The sequence below is a fragment of the Pogona vitticeps genome, chromosome 3 (genome assembly GCF_051106095.1).
Source record: "Pogona vitticeps strain Pit_001003342236 chromosome 3, PviZW2.1, whole genome shotgun sequence".
NCBI classification, from domain to species: Eukaryota; Metazoa; Chordata; class Lepidosauria; order Squamata; family Agamidae; genus Pogona; species Pogona vitticeps.
In genome coordinates, this window is record NC_135785.1 from 207,364,049 (window position 1) to 207,383,092 (window position 19,044).

The 19,044-nt window shown below is 39.2% G+C and overlaps 1 long non-coding RNA gene across 1 annotated transcript; it reads left to right on the plus strand.

Annotated features, from left to right (window-relative positions):
• The first annotated feature begins 1,908 nt into the window (after nt 1–1,908).
• On the plus strand, nt 1,909–17,336 carry LOC140705661 (uncharacterized). The gene is made up of 4 exons (XR_012085104.2): nt 1,909–1,985; nt 3,069–3,171; nt 15,242–15,312; nt 17,184–17,336. It is a non-coding gene; the product is annotated as an uncharacterized LOC140705661 (long non-coding RNA).
• The last annotated feature ends 1,708 nt before the right edge of the window (nt 17,337–19,044 follow it).

Genomic DNA, 19,044 nt, shown 5'->3' on the forward strand with positions numbered 1-19,044 from the left:
CAGGAGTTCATAGAATAAAACCATTGCCGCATTAAACTTAGCTTGTGTTGCAACAAGACTTTGGCCAATGTCTGTAACGTGTAAGAAGAAAATAAATGAATTCTTTTGCAATACTGAGGCTATTGTACACTTACCACATATATAATATTCACTGGACAAGACAATAATGCTGGCAAAAGTTGAAAGGAAAAGGGGAAGACCAGTGTGAGAGGAATGATCTGAATGAAGTATGTCATGGCCTTGAGTCTGCTAAAGCTGAGCAGGGCTCTTAATGATAGGACCTTTTAGAGGCCACCAGTTCATAGACATGAAGTGAGTTGATGACACAGCAAAAACAATAACAAGAGGACTCAACACCAGTTGTGGAAGTACTGTACATGTGAGAATAGAGGCCAGAGCTGCCTTGTAACAGTTTAAGCTTGCTAATGTAGTTGCAAACCTATTTAGGAATAACAGATGTTGCCTCACTCATGCTTCAGGTACATCCAGACTAGACTACTGTAGTACTACTATTACTATCATTATAGTTCTATCCCACCTTTAGAATTAAAACAGCAGCAACAACAACAACCTTAAGGTGGCCAACAAATGCCACTGGAAACAATATAAAAGAATAAAACCATTTGAGTCATCATAATAATTGGAGCAATTTAAAAGACTAGCCTGAAAAGATGCATCTCCATAACTTTCCTGAAGGCACATCGAGAAGAAACCAATTGCATTCCCAGAAGAAATACATTCTATAATCTGAGACAACACAGAAGAAAGCCCTCTCCCACGTACCTGATCAGTAGCCAAAATAGACATGCCTTATTACAATAAACATAGACATTTTAAAAAGAAAAGGCAGCCAAAGGGGTCCTTAGCAGTGTTGAGATTGGAGGGGGCCAAAGAGGATGCAGCCTCTTCCTCCTCTTGGCTAAAAATTGTTCTTGTGTGATGGATAGTTTTCTCAGAATGAGAGTCTTCACTAGTACCAAGGAAGGCTTCCTTTTTAAAACAAAAATCAGCTTGGCAGGTTTTCATTGTGATTATAGCATGAGAGAAGAGAATTAACTCTGGCTCTATAGCCATATATGTAACTCGCCAAGCTTTTCATCTGTTCGCTCCTTACTAAGGCAAATTAAGCCAATTCACTCAATTGAGTGGGATTGTATCAGATTTGGTTTTTCTTCTCTGTTTTTTTGTGTTGTTCCAAAGCAAACCAAAGAAATGAACATGTGAGTACCAAAACATTTGCAACTGCAACAATTTTCTGAGAGAATGGTTGCATTTTCTGACAGAATTTCAAGGGTGGCAATATTTTTGGCCATGACTGTATAGTTTAAGTCTGAGGGATGGAGAGAGGAGTGATTACCAGAGGGCTGGGAGCCACAGATGCCCATCAGTGGACTTTGAAGAGCCATAGCTGATCACGCAAACCCCCTCCCCCTCATTATATCTCTTATGGGAACAGGGTTTTTTAAACTGTAAAAGCCACCCTGTGCTGTCTAGTGGCAATTTTTTTAAAAAAATGTTTTGCACGGGGGGCTGTGAAGGCTTCTGGGGGTGCTGACTGAACTTAAATCAAGACAGAACTCCCTGCCCTCCCAGTCATTAGAAGGCGGGAATTTGTGAGGAAATTTCATCCTCAAATTTAGACTTTCAGGGTGTTTTGGGGGGACTATTCCATGTCTTTGCACCCCTGTTCTAGAATCCTATTTGGGTTTTGCAAACTTGATAAAAATTTCACACAAAGAGTGAGCTAGCCCTGCTCCCCCACATCTTTCCTTTCACAATTTTTCACATGTAGGATCCTTCACAATCTGGGCACTATTCACCTGAGTCAGGACTGTGATTTCCTTTAGGGCCCCAAGTCATACTGATAGCCCTTGAGCATAGCAGAGACACCTCATCAGGCTAAACAGTGATCACTTTTCACCTGCAGATGTCCAGTGTGATGATGGCAGAGTGATGAGGCCAGAATGCCACCCCTTGACTTTTGGGTGAGTCCTTTGTTCAATTTGTAACATCCAAATAAGTCTGTTGTGCAAGTTTATTTATACTGTATGGATTTTGGACAATGTTCAGAGAACACTGGGTGTAAGGCATTGATTCCATTGAGGTAGTTCAGGCTGAGCTCACATGGTCAAAACCCTCAGCCTTTCTGTACAGTGGGGTCTTGACTTAAGAACGGCTCGAGTTAAGAACATTTTGATTTAAGAACCACTCTCATAGGAAAATATTGACTTGACTTAAGTACTTAGATTTGAGTTAAGAACTGAAAAAAACCCACGTGGGAGGCAGGGAAAGTGCAAAATTTGAACTTTCAGTTAACTGTTGGCCAGTGAAAAGAGTGCCTGTCTGCTTCCTCACTCCTCCCAGCGTTTAGAGAGTGGATTGGGAGACAGTCTTCGGACTGCCTGGTACGGTACTGCCTGGACTGTATTTTCCCTGCCTTCCCTGAACCTTTCTTGACCTAAGAAAAAAAGAAACAAAATATCCCCCTCTAGTGGTCGAAGGCAGAATAGCAGCTTCCCATTAGTTTCTATGGACTGAAAAGAGCAGATACGGATCAAATGGTTTTCAATGCATTCCTATGGGAAATGCAGATTTGAACTGAGAACTTTTTGACTTGAGAACCGGCTTCCAATACGGATTAAGTTCTCAAATCAAGACCCCACTGTATAACAGGAGCTGTGCCATCATCTGTCAATCACCCGCTAAGTTCCTTGTTGCCTCTGAACTTAGCTGCAGTCCTCAGAATATCAGGGAGAGAAATGGATTTTCCCAGGAACCATGCATTCTTGCAAGTTATCCCTGTTAAAATACAAAGAGAGTTTGTAAAGCCTTTAACTTTACAGAAACTTGCTCCTTATTAATTGATATGGACAGATCTAGCTATCTGCATTTTGGAATCTTTCTCAGGACATTTATGGGGGCTGTTGTAATGTGCACCTGCCCTTCCAAATGTATCATTATGACACTGATTGTACATAATACAAAACTATGTTATTGATTCAACTTTGGTTGAATTAGGAATTGTTTGTAGAACTGCAGTTTGTTGTCTTCATTGTCTGTGTGTACAGAAACAGAGAGAGAAAGAGGGGAAGGAAACTGAGCTGAAATTTCCTGTAACACTAAAGAGTGGAGCTATATTTGGCACAGTACAAAGTGGCTCTCAGTGTTAAGGTAAGAAAGAGAAGCTTGGCATTGTATGCGTTTCAAAGCAAAGCATGTAGGTGGGGAGATTTTAGGAGTTGTTCACAACTTAATCAGAAATTTCTGAACAATCTCCATTCATGGGGTCAGTAAAGTACATGGGATTTTCAGTCGTCAGTCTATTGCAGATTTTCGTTTCCCCAGAAAATTCTATATGATGTCACTAGTAAAACATTGTTTTTCTTTTCTTTTTTTAAATCCCTTATTATAAAGTTAAATTGACAGCTTTAGTTCATTGTCTAGATAACATTAAGTCACTTGCTTATTATCAACATTTAAGTTATGGTTATTAAAAATACATAAATAAGAATACATTTTAAGTAGTACTCATATTCTGTACTTACGAAATAAGTGTTCTATGAAAATGAAGGCACATACAAAGGGGCACCTGAAAGGCAATAGAAATGCAAGAAACAACAGAGGATATAATTAAAAGAATATAATTGTTCACTGTGTGGCCAAAATCCTCTTGTATAGGTGGCATAAGGGGAATAGTGTAACCAGCACTGGCAGATTGCTCCTAATTAAAGTTTTCCTCTTTCAGTTCTGAGTCCCACACAGCCACCTACCTTGCATGCATTTCGTTTTTGCCAATGTAACTTACAATTAGATGACTTTGGCCAATGTATTTTGAGTAAGTGTCACTTCAATTGAGAATCTGTACATTATTGTATAATTGCACGATAGTGCAGATATGATGTGTGGCACAGCAACTCAAGATTGTATAAAGGATTTTAAAAATAGGGGAAGCCCAAACAAAAGATCTATAACTTTTAAACCAGGCTTTGGATCAGCATCAAATTTCACATAGCTGTAGCAGATAGTCTGAAAAATTGCTTTGAGTTTGGGTGAGAAATAGTTAATTAATGAAAAAAGGAGACATGCATCATGTATTTTTGTGAATGGTAGTGAGTATAAGAGGGTATCCTGTAGACCAATGGTTCCTAACCTTGGGTGTCCAGATGTTCTTAGACTTGGATAACACAGCTAGTGGTGAAAGATTCTGGAAGTTTTAGTCCAAGAACATCATGGTTGGGATCCATTGCTATAGACCATCTTGACTGCTGCCATTGGTCATGTAATGCTTGCCATCCCTTTTCTGCTACAATGAAGGCACAATATTGTGCAGCAATATCCAGCCATTTCTTGGCATTTTGAATAATGCATAGAGAAGCACAACATCCCACATTTATAAACCAGAGGGTTTTTTAAAGGTATTGAATAGTTCATCAGACTATGGGTAGATGCCCAGCTAGACCTCTCCGCTGGTCCATGTGGGATTGGTTTATGGGAAAAACTGTTCTTTCTTTCTTTCTTTCTTTCTTTCTTTCTTTCTTTCTTTCTTTCTTTCTTTCTTTCTTTCTTTCTTTCTTTCTTTCTTTCTTTCTTTCTTTCTTTCTTTCCACTCTTTTTCTCAAAGCTAGTCTGACCACAAGTACCGTCTCAGTTCACTTTATCCCACGAACCATGCTTCACTGTTAAACAAGAGCAGTGATGCTTGTGATGGCAGTACAATTGCTCATCAGTGCACCAGTAGTAATTATCAGTTTATTATTATTATTAATTTTATTTATATGCTGCATTTCTCCCAACAAGGGATCCAAAGCAGCTCACAAAATTAAAATTCACACAATTTAAAAACACAATAAGTTAAATATTAAAAGATAAATTAAACAATATAGGATTTAAAATACAATTAAAAGATTAAAGCATGAAAACATAAAAACTATTAAATTATCTGGTAAAATGGGTTTCAGGGATTCAGAACCCCAAGACTTTAAGAATCAAATCCTTAATTACTCTTGGGAAATATAAGCCCTTGTGCCAACTACATTTGCCAAGAACTATTTAGGCTTTTCTTGACATACTTCTTCTGTGTCAGACATAGGAGGTTGGATGGATGAGCTAAGAATACTTACTAGGCTGATATTAAAATATCAGAGAAAATTTTTAGGACTGCATGATTTTTAACTCTTACTCGGGGAGAAGTGTTATGACTGGTGACAATTGTATTTGGCCCTTAGCCCAGAGGGTTTCACTAGCATCTCTAGTTAGTGATTGTATGAACGTTTTTTGTTTTGTTTGTCTGCTTTGTTTGTTGCCCAGACAACATGAATAGTTAGAGATTCAATTCCTCTGAAACATTTTAGTGCTCTGATATGAGTGCCTTCCCACAAGGTATATGTTCAACACTTAAAACAGAAATGCACAAAGCTTACTGATGAGTAGTCGCACTCTGGGCTTGATCCAGGAAAGAGTTTGACTAGCTAGCAACCTCCCTAAGATAATGAAGAAGCAGCTTTGCTTTTTCCATACTCAATTGCAAGCACTATCTGGGCCCACTTATGATACATTCCTCATGTAGGTATAGTAGTGGAAGATCAGGAAATTTTTTGTCTCTTTCATTGTTTCTTTCTAACTGATGCAAATAATGCTGCTATAACATCAGCCTAGAAATCCTGAGAGCATAATTCCTGATTTGTCTTGGCACCCTGGGAAAGTTACAGTTCCTGGGACTCATGTTAGGCACAAGGCAGTGGCAGCTGGTTCATTAGAGCAAATGGGGTACTGCTCCATCCAGCCTCAGGCTATATCACTGATTTCTTGTACCATAGCACAGAAGGGAAGGACCCTGCCAGTATTGTCCTCTTGCTGAATTCCTAGACACTCAATCTGTGTGAGTATGGGGATAGGGAGAAGAGGTAAGGCAGGTAGCAGCAAGCTAGTCCCTTGGCTGTACCCACTGTTGTCTTCTGTGCCTTCCAACCTACCAACCACAATGGGCACTCATCGCTAGCATATAGGAAAGCTCTTCCACATAACAGCTGCTGCAGCACCCACAGTCAGGTGAGTGGAGAAGGGACAGGTAAGTGGATGGATTGGGGAGGGAAGAGTTATCTGGCTCAGATGGCACTCTAGCTCAGAGAAAATCTTGAAGACAGTTATGTTCACCTTTATTTAGAACTGAGCATTCTGAGTTGCAAACATCCATGCTTCAGAAGATAGATTTTGGTGACTTCACCAGTTACAATAAGAACCATATGCATGTGGTTTCCAAAGGGGAAAATGTAGAGTAATATGACATATTTTCTTGTAAGCACATTTTTACATTTATGATTTTGAAATTATGTGGATGACTAGTGCATGCTCTTTATACTTTTCACATAGTTTCTCAGGAAGCAAAACCCCAAAACCCCTGAAGTTGATTTCACATATCCTATGGAGACAGGTGAAAAGTGGATGAAACAAGTGTTTTAACACTTTGTCGGAATATTGAAAAAAATATTAGTTGAACAGAAATTCCTGATTCATGTTCAGGTTCTCAATTAGTGATTCTTAATAGCCTGGCCACTGTTTTCTGGACCATCTGGAGCTTCTGCATCGGTCTTAAAGGAAGCCCCACATAGAGAGTGTTACAGTAGTCTATTCTTGAGACGATGAGCACATGGACCAATGTGGTGAGTGCCCCCGTGCCTACATAGGAACGTGGCTGGGCGATCCACCAAAGATGTAAGTGGGCAGACTGAACCACGGATGCCACCTGGGTCTCTATGGTAAGCGCTGGGTCAAGATGGAACCCCAGACTGTGAACCGAATTCTTGTGATGAGAATCACCCGCCCAAAAGAGAGGGAGTTCGACCACTGACATTGGGGCCACCCACCTGCAGGACCTCCGTCTTGTCTGGGTTCAACCTTTTGACTGCATCCATTGCAGAATGGCCTCCAGGCAGTGCCCAAGGGACGGAACGGCATCCACTGCAGATGGAAAAAAGGAGATGTAGAACTGGGTGTCCTCAGCATATTGGTGACACAAAACTCCACATCCCTGGATGACCCCTCCCCCCAACGGCCTCACATAGATGTTAAACAGCATTGGGGAGATTATTGAACCTTGTGGGACCCCACAACTGAGGGACCGCGGGGCTGATACATTCTCCCCAATCTGAACTCTCTGGGGATAGCCCTCCAAGAAGGACCAGAGCCAAGCGAGATCAAGGCCACCAGTCCCCAACTCAGAGAGCCTCCCCAGGAGGATACCGTGGTCAATGGTATTGAAGGCGGCTGAGATATCAAGGAGGACAAGCAAGGACATTTTGCCCCTGTCAGCCTCCCTAAGTAGGTCATCCAGAAGGATGACCGATGCTGTTTCTGTGCTGTGGAGTGGCCTGAAGCCCGGCTGAAATGGATCCAGGACATCAGTTTCATCCAAGAGAGCCTGAAGCTGGTCAGCCACCACACTCTCAACTACCTTGCTAAGAAAAGAAACATTGGTGATGGGCCTATAATTGCCAATGTTGTCCACCGCCAATCTTGATTTCTTTCTAATGGGCCTAATGAGCATTTCCTTAAGGGCAAGAGGAACCTTGCCCTCAAGAAGAGACCCATTTATTATTTCAGTGGCCCATTCAGTTATCACAAGCCTGGCAGCTTTGATTAGCCAGGCTGGGCAAGGGTCAAGGGAGGAGGTGGTGGCTTGGCAGCAATTTACTTTAGCAAGTAAAAGGAATTAAAAGCTTATCCTGACATGTCATAGCTAGGAACTCTCGGTTTCCTAGTGCAGCCTTGAGGTTTCTATGGGGAGGAAATAATGGTTATTACCATGGGTGGCCTCTAGTATTCATTTCATCACAGACCTTACAACGTCTTACTGCTCATAATCCTGTGCCTTCAACAACACCCAACTGTACTATGTAAACTGATGAGCCTTTACTCATGGCTGTTATCACCATGCTAGAGAAAGAGGCATCTCTTGAGTAATTATATCTTTGGCTACTGTGAAATACATGAACAATTTGAAAGAAAGTTGGAATTTCTGTTTCTTTGGCTGCTAGAAGTATACCTACTTAAAAGTATACCCTTAGAGGTATACCCACTAAAACACAATTGCATTTTAGCATGATAATACTTTGTGGTTTTGTCTGGATGTGTTTTTAATATTGTTGTCTTGGCTCATAGTTTTGGGGAAAGGGGGGGATATGTGAAATCAAATAAATCAATAATTCACCCTATATTTGTGGCCTCTTACCATATTTCAGGAACATTAGTGTACATATCTATTCTCATTCTTTCTGCATAGTAGATCATGTCCTCTCTCTTCACTTCCTTAGCAAAATGCATTAGGCCACTGAAGATTAGAAAGCATTAACCCATTTCTTAGAATTCTTGATTCTTCCTCTTTTTCCTGGAAACTGCTGTTAAACTCGTATATCAACAATGATTGATACAATGCAAGTTAAGAATATGCATATTCAGTTGGTCCCAAACTTGCATGATTTATTTTACATGCCTCCTTTAATGTTCTTGGTGCTAGGTACATTAATTTTACATGTTCTAAGTGAATCCATACCTGTATTACATTTGGATTTATAATCCCTAATTTGCCTATTCTGTTTTTTAATGTTCATCTGGTTTTAGATAGTTTTATAACTCTGGGCAGCTTTATACATGATATGGCAGCAAATCTACATTTTCCTTAACAGAGCGTTATGGCAAATTTTATACAAATATACTCATACAAGACATCATTTGCAAACATACCTTTGATGTACTCTTACTTTACAATTTTTAAGCATCTTCAAGGGTAAAGAGATCTTCATTTTCAGATGCTAGTATTTCAACATCAGCAAATGCTTATTGATTTATTGACCATAATGGAAAATAGTCAATACGATTGATTAACCACTACAAATCTAGATACTCCAAATGCAATAAATCTTCCAGTATCTGGGACCTAATATTAGTGATAATGCTTACAAATTTAACATTAAAAATAAATAAAAAAGACTGCTCTTATTAAACTGTATTTTAAAAAGGTCTGTGTTAGATCTGCCAGGAAACTATTTGAAAATGCAGTATGCCTGTGAAATATGTCCCTTGTGCATTTGTAAAATTACAACGCAGATATATATATGCTATGGTCTTAACAGCTTTAATACTACATGGACATAAACTTCCTAATTGTTAGAGTAGTAGGACAATGGAACCAGTTACCTTGAGAGGTGGGGAGAGCTCCAACACTGGAAGCATTCAAGAGAAATTTAGACAACTACTTGGCAGATATCCTTTGATTTGTATTCCTGCATTGAACAGGGGGTTGGACTCGATGGCCTTGTAGAGACTCCTTCCAACTTCATGATTCTATGATAGTAATTGGTCACAAAATATATCATAAAAACATTCTTCCAATATCATAGAGGGCATAGGAGTGACCCTTGACAGTAAAAATGCTCTCTTATAGATAGACACCAACAATGTGCTGAAACAAATTCATCATCACATTCATTACTAGGGCAACCTTTCAGTCCTAACACTGCATCAAAACAGGATTAAACTCCTACGTTTATTTCATCAGTGGTCCAAAGATTTCCTCTTGGGGTGGTGGTGGAAGGCTTTAGTTCAAAGATGTCTTTATTTGGCCTATGCTCAGAAAAGCTATGCAGGCATAACAATGCACATCTTTTATCCATCTGAGGATCTAGGACACTGATTGATCTAACTTATCCTGTTGGTTTGTCCAAGCTATTCTGCTTTCATGCAGTTTCAGGATTAAATGTCTCTCCCAGTAATGAATGTGGTGATTCTATCCAATGTATGGATACAAGCTTTTTTAAAAAAAGCCAACATCTTATAACATCTATGCTGTGGACAGGAATTATATTGAGTTCAATGAGAATTCTTAAAAATCTTCAGGTCGAAGGTCAAGATTTGGTGAAGCTCCACAAGGCTAGGAAACTGATGTCATGATATAATGATGTCATGTCATTCATTCTGTTTCTTTGCAACATCTTTATATATTCATATATTTTTTTAGTTTCAGGCCCAGATCCAGATGAGGAGATCTAATTCTGAGTTATCTTATAAAGTATCTGAGCCTTACTGTATGGCTAGAAGAATCTTCCTATAAATTGCCCAATGTCTACTTTTGATGCTTACCTCAGTGTCTGGTAGGATGAGCAAAAGATGCTCCTTTTCCTAGCACTTTCCACTATCTTTATACTGGCTGAAAACAGGAATTTGTGTGTGTGTGCCACAACAGTAAGACTGAATGATGGGTTTGAAACTACAACATGAATTAGAGAAAACTATTAATTCATTACCATGGTGAGATTTGCATCAACAGATATGTTGCAAGGAATTTTGCTTTGAAATCTAAGACACTTGAAGTGGAGTGGGGTTAAAAGAGGCTAGGTAGTAAAATGTTTGGTTTGAAAGCAATAGATACACGTAAGGGTTATGTACACTCCCCAGCTGAAGCTTCAGTTCGGATTGCATCCTCTGAACACCCCACCCAGGCAAGAAGGACATGAAGAGCTGAGGTCTACAAGTTCAATTTCCTAACTTCATACACCACGATACTTTTATATTCAACCACTGTATGCACAAGAAGGGATGTTATTTTACGTATAATTCTTTTTCCAAGTGCATCTTGATATTTATACATAGCAAAGGTTGACAAAACTGTCTCAAAAGCTTCATGAAAATTTGACCAAACAATATATGATATGTCCAGGGTAGATAAAAATCAATTTTTTTAAAAAAATTGATTTAAAAACATCAAATCAGATTTTTTAAAAATTATTGAAATGCTATTTATTGGTTAATAAAACTCTACATGATGATAGTTTCAATTTAAAAGTTTCAATTTTGATGGTGGTCCAGCAGTGATTTTTGTCTGTTAAAGGCTTCCTCGGCCAGAGACTCCCAAAGACCTCCTCAGGACAAAAGAGAGTCATTAAGTAGTCTCAGAACCTGAAAGGCGAAATGGAAAATTTTCAGTCATTTAAATTAATTATTGCTTATTAATCAGGTTAATGCTGGTGTAACTTTATGCAAGAGGATTTTGCCACAGTGTGTTTATATAGCCTGTTAAAAATGATTTGTAACTGTGTCTCAACAGTTCTTAGATTAGGGCCTCAGATTTATGGGGTGTTATTAGGGCTCTGTACAGATTATTTAGATTTATCTGCCCCCTCAGGCACTAAATCTAGTACCCAGTCTAGATTTAGTAACATACTAACAATCTAGTAACATACTTCTTAAAAAAAAACATAGACTTACTTTGTGTTCCCAAAGGTACATTACTTGTTAAAAGTAATACTTGGATATGAGGTATGTATTACCAGTTTTCATTGAGGTTACTCAAATGTCAAGAGTTTTTTTTTTCCTTCCTTACTATATAATGTGGGAAACCCTATTAACATCTCTAGGATTGCTGGCAATAATTTCATTGAGTTATTTGTTTTCCCTTTATGCAACAACCCTGGCTATTGTCCCTCTCCACCTTCTGTAGATCAAGTCAAGCTGTAGCATTCTTTCTGAGTATCAGTGAATTCAGAATTACTGGGTAAGGAGAAGAAGCCTGGAGATGAATGCAGGAAGGGAAGAGTATGCAGTACAAACAAAGCTGACACTATATGAACACAATGCCTTAGAAAGCTTTGAGATCTTTTGAGGTCTTCATTGTATGAGGGCTACCATATCATTCCTTCTCACTGGAAGGGAAATGGTATAACAGCAGCAGGGAGTAAGAAAGTCTGTTTGTGGAAATATTTTAGTGAAGTTCTTGTACCTTTGGGTAAAGCTAGCATGCATTCAAAATCAAACAATGCAACTAAGAATTGCAAGGCCTGGTTATCCAAATGAAACAACACCATGAGCAATGTTCCCTCTCAGAAGGAGCTTCCTTTGAAGATGGCAAAAGAAACATATCTGAACTGAGTTGTGTGAAAGCTATGTATGCATTAAAGTCAGAGAAAGGAAGAGTGCACTTCTTTTTGGAGATGAATCATATGATTATATTGACATATCTCAGTAGTGATTTCAATCATGATTTAAACCATCATTTTAATCAATTTGATTTAAATCAAATCCATGCTGGATATGGCTGTTCAAAAAGTGGAGTAAAGGAATGAGTGTGTTAAACTTCCAACATGTTTTAACTTGCTGTACTTCTGACAACTTTTGAAACTTTGCATAAGTGTAGACCTCATTGCCCAGATGACTGGTTCCAAAAATGAGGGCACATAGTCCTAGATTTATATTCAACATTTTTTATCAGTTTAATCAAATTTCTGTTATAGGTATTATTATGAATTTAGAATTCCTCAGTCCCCCCGCCCCACATTTGTGCCAATTTAAAATTTAAAATAATTTGAATTAAGTTTTTGTGTCCATTTTAATTTTAAATTGTGAATTTAATCTTTATTGTTGTAAAAGTGGGGTTTGAGAATGGGGAAGAAGAAGTTGAAGGGAGGCATGATATTCTTCCAAAAATCAAAGAGGGGTCATAATGTTGTGAAGGCATGTTATAGCTCATAGATATAACACTCTGTGTCACAGCTACGGACATGGAGCATGGATGATAAGATTGAAATTATTAAGTGTTGCTTTTATTAGCAACAGAATGTTGAGGCTCAAAATCAAAAAGCTCTTCCTTCACAGCTCTAAATGGGCATTATTTTGTATTTTAATATGCTTACACAATCAGTGATGTCATGGTTTCTGCCCATCATGACCATAACAGTTCTTAACAGAATTTAAATGTGAGCCTGGCAGTTATTCTGAACGTCTCCTTTAAGGGTGGAGTTTCCTCTGATATAAATATTATTCATGCTCCACAAGTGTGGCCCTGCTCCTCTCTCACACATTCAGTAGTTGAAATCTAGTAGTAAGTCACTACTACTATAGAGCTATTGAATCAATGGAGGAGTTAATTCACCAAATCCCCATGGACTCAATAGATTTACTCTACTTGTGATTTACTACTGGATTTCAACCAGCGAATGTGTGAGAGCAACCACAGGAATGCTTCATTTAACATACAGTGATTGGCCCTGGTACCACAAGGGCATGGAATTGATATGTTTTAAGTACAGTGGTGCCTCGCTTAATGAGCGCACCGTATAACGATGAATTCGCATAGCAATCCGTTTTTTGGGATCGCTAATGCAAAGGCATACCGATGGTCACAATGGGCAAAACTCGCTTACCGATCTTCGCATTGCGACGTCGGGGGATCAGCTGTTTGGCGGTTCCAAAATGACCGCCGGACGACCCAAAATGGCTGCACACAGCATTTTTGCGCCCTGCCCTCGCTTACTGAGGGCGCGGAAATGGCTGCCGCAATGGAGGAACATCGCTGAACAGGGAGTTTTGTGTCCATTTGGAATGCATTAAACAATGTGCATTAAACGATCCAGAACGGATTAACCTTGCTATGCGGAGCACCACTGTACTTGCTTAGATTTTCTTCCATAAAAAAAATCAGTGGGCTTTGAAGACCTTTTATTCTAACTAGATCAGTGCTTCCCAACCTTAGGTTCCCAGAGGTTCTTGGACGACAACTCTCAGAAATCCTGGACAGCATAACTAGTGGATGAAAATTTCTGAAAGTTTTAGCCCAAGAACATCTGGGGACCCAAGGTTGAGAACCATTGAACTAGATAATGTGCTAGCAGCAGAAGCTAAAATCTGAATGTCCTATTAGTGAATAATCTCTGTTGCACACGGATGAATTTAGCTGGGAAAGCACCTACTGACTTTCTGGATAGCAGAACAAGTAATAATACAGTACTAGGTATTGGTTATACCATGACTCACATCTTTCACTTCTGTTGAACTTTAGCGGAGCCACAGGAGCATAGCCAAAATGAAAGTGAAACTACTGGTTTTGGTATGCTGGACATCTCAAACAACTTAGCCGTTGGCAAGAAACCAGCTCAGAATCAAAATGTGTCCTTGCATACATTTGCACATCTGTGTCTTTGGAGTGAATAGGAAACTCCACGTGATGCCAAATGATACTAAATGTAGTCATTGCATGAAACCAGGCAGACTGACATCCAGAATTTAATTCTTGATGTGTTAAGTATCAAACTGTCGACCTGCTATCGAAGGGTTTCTTTCTGTTAAGTAAGAAAATCCCCAAAGTTGACTGATAATCGAAGACATTTTTTTTAAAAAAATAATAATAGTAGGAAATGCATTGTATTGTCTGGAAATAAATAATCTGATTTCAGAATAGTTGAATAACCTACCTTTTTAGTTGAATGCAACCTGAAGAAACACAAAAGGGAAGCATTCAAAATAACAGTAGTGCTAATTTTCTTGTTTTGATGAAGTCACATATGATGATATGGTGGCAGTGCGATCATTGCAGGATAGAAGAAATGTGAAAGGACAAAAAGAACCAAGATCTAGAAGTCCCACTTTGAGTACAAAATATATTCAACCAGATAAAATAACTCTCATCAGCTTCTGCACAGCTTAAAATAAATATGCTATTTTGAAAGCTTTAAGATTTCTGAAACCAATCTTCAAATAATGCAGTAAGAGCCAGAGTTGGTTGTACTTACAGAAAGCCCATTGAAGCCAATGGAACTTCGTTATGATAAGAATGACTCATGTCTGACTCCAACCCATGGTCTACAAGTCCATGATTTTTTCCTCCTTTTGATATTTGTTATTTATGGAATTTCACTAATCAGCCAAAGTTTTATATAAAAGGCTCTCATCTTATATGTAATTAAATACAAAGAAAGTCTTGCAGGCAAATGTTTCCAGATTACAGGCTATGGTCTGGATTTTATGGAAATCAAACCCAGCTTTTCTGCTGACTATTGAAATCTATGGGTTGACTCAGCATGACTCAGGCATGACCATTTGACAGCTTCATCCTTGAAGACATCAAGGTTTGCCTCTTATGGGACTTAGCTGAGGGGGATCATAAAGGGAGGTGCTCAGAAAATGATGCCCTGAAGCGGACGTTGCTGTGGTAACAGTGGCATATAAACACTGTGTAGGAAGGGGTTGAGAATATGTGGTCCCTCAGAGACATCTTAGACTCCCATCAAACCCAGTCAGCACAGCCATTGGTTAGGAATGATGGGAATGGCAGTCCAAACAGACTGTGTCCAGTGGCACCACCACCTTAGCATCCCTACTAATTTGAGTGCTACTTTATAGTACAGGTAAAACATTAAAAAGTTGGCTGTGGAGATGGCTCCAGGATTGAATGTGCTTTTTAATTTGTCTGTTACAGGAGGAGCAATATGGAGGAGGAGCAAGAGGGGATGGTATAGTGAGGTGCAGCTTGTTCAGCTGAACCCAATGGTTGGTTTCTTCTCTAATATTCTTCTGCCAACAGGATTTTTTTTATTTAGGAATGATTACAGTGACTGCTTGCTGAAAATGAGACACATATCAGATTGGTGCTGTACTTTTCTATTAATGTATTTTAACTAGTCTTAATTCAATACTGCTGTAATGTTGTTGTTGTTGATGATGATAATAATAAACCCTACACCAGAGGGCTATTATCCTATAATAAGATAAAAAGATACAACACATTTAACCACAACCTTAATATTATTTGTATATATACATATGAACCTGTACATCAACATAAACATTCACCAAATAAGCAATGATTTAAAAGATTTAATGAACTGCTATAAACTTACTAAAAAGTTCAAATAAAATACATTGGTTGCTGACCTCTCCTTACACCCAGCATATTGCTCCAAGCTGAACAGATGGGTTTTCAAACCTCATCTAAATTAGTCCAGCTCTGGTTCCATATGAAGGTGCTGAGGGAGAGAATTCCACAGCTTTGGAGCCAAGAGAGGAAATGCTCAAAGTATGGAATTTGCCACCTTAGTCCAAAGGACCAACGAAATCTGCAGACCAAGTCCTCTTAAGAGGAATATGTCATGACACCACCTCTGCTAAATAATTTGGACTGGAAGAATGTAGGGCTTTAAATGTCGGGATAATGATTTTAAAATATGTCCTTGACCTGATAGGCAGCCAGAGCAGTGCCATAAAATGATAGGAAATATAGAAGTAATGTGGCAATATTAAAACCACTAGTACCACACTATCCTGTACCAGAGTAAGAGAACAAAGTGAAGAAAAAGGATGACCCACTCCATACGTGAAACCACCAGAGCATGGACAATGAACTTTGTAGTCTCAGAAGTCAGGAAGTGACGGATTTGGTAGATATTAACAAGAAGGGGACATGGTGGCATTGCGGGTTAAACCGCAGAAGCCTCTGTGCTGCAAGGTTGGAAGACCAGCAGTCATAAGATCAAATCCACGCAACAGAGTGAGCTCCTGCTGACCTAGCAGTTCAAAAGCATGCAAATGCAAGTAGATAAATAGGTACCACCACGGTGGGAAGGTAACAGTGTTCCATGTCTAGTTGCACTGGCCACGTGACCACCGAAATTGTCTTCGGACAAACGCTGGCTCTACGGCTTGGAAATAGGGATGAGCACCACCCCCTAGAGTCGGACACAACTGGACTAAATGTCAAGGGGAACCTTTACCTTTACCTAACAAGAAGGAAATTGCACATTTTGGCTGTTGCAATCACAAATGAAGAGAGTGACAGCTCAATATCCATTAGAATGCCAAGAACCATGACCTCCAAGACAGGGGTCACCAAACAACCTTGTAGGGAGAGAGAAGGGACAGTGAATGGACAGGCAAGACAATCCAAATGAAAGACCAAGGCTTCATCCCAAGGGTGAGGATGCTAACCCTGAGAGAGACCTGGAGGGAGAAGACAAGAAACCAGGTCTTCTTGGTGATTGCTCCTCGGCTGTCGAATGGACTCCCCCATGCAATCTGCTTGGGTCCTTCAACATTTAAAAAGTCATGAACGACCTGGCTACTTAGACAGGCATTCAAAAACATCATACCTGCAAACTCAGCTGAGTCTATCTAGCCTATCTGTCCAGTGTCCACCATCTTAAATGTTTTAAATGTTATGATTGTTTTTAAATGTTTTATTTTGATATATTTTTATGTTTTGAGTTTATTGCTTAATTGCATTCTATTATTTCTAATTTTTGTTATGTTAAATGGTTCTTGGTGGTATTTATATACTGTAAACTACACAGACTGGCCTCAGCTAGATGTGTGATATAAAAAATGAAATAAATAAACAAATAAATTGAGTCTTATCCGTGTTCAAGTTTCAGATGATGAGAGAATTTCCATGGCATTATAATGTGACGAACTGGCCTGAATTCATTTGTCAATTCTAACTGGAACAGATGCATTAAATTGGTAGGAACGTGGTAAGTCATTACTTCTGTAAGTTTCAGTGATTCCATGGGTTTACTCTGTTTGGGATTAATGCTTGGATTTAAGCCTTCTCTTTTTATCATTGCAACTTTTTGTCTGTTTTGATCTGTATAGTATTTATCATTTTTAAAATTTTATCTGCACCTGTTTTGAATCTATTTGAAAGTTGCCTTGAATTCCAGCTCTGAAAAATGTTGAGCTATAACTCAAAGAAGGAAAATACTTTGAAAGGCTGATTTTCTGTCCCCTTTATTGTCTCTAAAATGTAGCTGCAATCACCGTTTGGATTCAAACGGAAACTTCTTCCTTCTTTAATATTCCCTTTTTACTGTCATAATTTTTTTTAAATGCAAACATCCTTCTCTTCCTTATTTGTTGGCTTCTGGATAAATAGCCTCACAGATAATTATTTTACATCAGGAATACAGTCATTAAAAAGGATTAATTCCTCAGCAAAAGTATTAATTCCTCAGATCCTACACCTGTTGATAGATTTCTCCCATAATCATTCTTACTGGGCGAATGATGCCCTGCCCTTTTCCAGTTTTGCTCCTTTGGAATCCATCCTCTCCTCTCCTCTCCTCTCCAGTTCTCATTAATTATCAACATTATGCTGACACCAGTCAGGATCTAGACAAAGTGAGGCCACTATGTTAGACAGCAGATGGTAGTGGTGCTGGGACAGGCTGCAAAATGTTGAAAATACTTGCTAGAAGAAGTGAACGTGAAACCTGTTTCTCAGGCATCCTGGAGTAATTTTTTGAGAAATGGAATTTACTCTGGCACACAGGGGACAGAGAAGTCAATGTGTCTTGACTGGGGTTACCATGTGTTCCTCAAGGGAGGGGGGGATGGGTGAGAGCAAAACCTGTAAATGATGTCTGTCTGCACCAATGAAATGCAGAAGCAGGCACAGACAAGACACCAGAAGACATTTTTTGTCACATTGGCTCTTCCAACTGAAAGGTGGGTGCAGCTGTTTTTAAGTCCCCTGAGCCTTTGTTGTTAGGATATGCTCAAGCTTACACTGCAACAGTTTTCTCCATGTTCTTTTCTAAACCTTCAACTTACATTTACATTCTTTACTTCACATTGTATATTGCTTACTAAATTTAGTTAGGAATAAGATTTGAGATTAGTAGATTTATAGATTAACATGTTATAAATCAACAGAGAAATATTCTGTTAGGTTGAGGCCTCCTTGGGGTATATGAGGCAGAGGAATAAGACTTTGTTATATATAGACACGTATGTTAACTAATTTTGTGTCTGTTGATGTGATTTTCATTGGAAGCAGTTGTGTTTTGCAGCAGTATCAAATACTGTTCTTTGGGCAGAGTCTGCAGGCAATGTGAAGGTAGAAGACATAGACACTTGGGGAAGGCTTCAGGCATGCTTTCTGCAACAACGGTAGCAGTTTATACTGAGAGGAGTGGGAGAGGGAGATGAAAAAGATCATATACCTCTGGGTGCTCAGCACTAACTCTATGAAACAGCAGGAGGAGGCAGTACAGAGTGTGTCTCTCTGCCAAGGCGGTGGCAGAGAAGCCTCTGGTACAAAGAGGGGCAGATAGGAGTGAGTCTCAGACATGTTCCAGGGATGTGTTTGTGCAATGCAGCCAGGACGAGGGGCCAAAAAAGATGGTGATGGTACTTTTCTCCCAAAGAGCCAATGTGCCAGAAAAGGACAAGGATGGTATCAGCACTGACACTGTCAAAGAGATTTATGAAAAGCATCACACATTATTT